Source organism: Bactrocera latifrons, unplaced genomic scaffold (assembly GCF_001853355.1).
Source record: "Bactrocera latifrons isolate USDA-ARS-PBARC rearing strain unplaced genomic scaffold, ASM185335v1 scaffold_28, whole genome shotgun sequence".
Classification (NCBI taxonomy): domain Eukaryota; kingdom Metazoa; phylum Arthropoda; class Insecta; order Diptera; family Tephritidae; genus Bactrocera; species Bactrocera latifrons.
This window is the reverse complement of record NW_017536407.1, coordinates 1,002,762-1,003,091: the sequence shown is the minus strand read 5'-3', so window position 1 is coordinate 1,003,091 and position 330 is coordinate 1,002,762.

Genomic DNA, 330 nt, shown 5'->3' with positions numbered 1-330 from the left:
AAAAAAACATACAATAAATACAACTCACGCTTAACAATAAAAATCGTTGAAGAAAAGTGAGAGTGTTTGCCGAGTGTGTTGTAGTCAGTTACCTTGAGCGCCTTCGGCTTTTGTTTGCATTTTTCATTCACAGAAGCGGTCGGTCAAGTGACCGTGTGTGCATTTTATACGCATTTCGATACATAAACACATATGTACAATATGTACATGAACACGAATGTATTTATACATAGTCGATGAGTAAACAGACATCTTGGAAAAACTGAAATTAAACGTTTCAAATACATTATAAAGCAAATTAATTTATTATTAATTCTATTAACTAAAAAA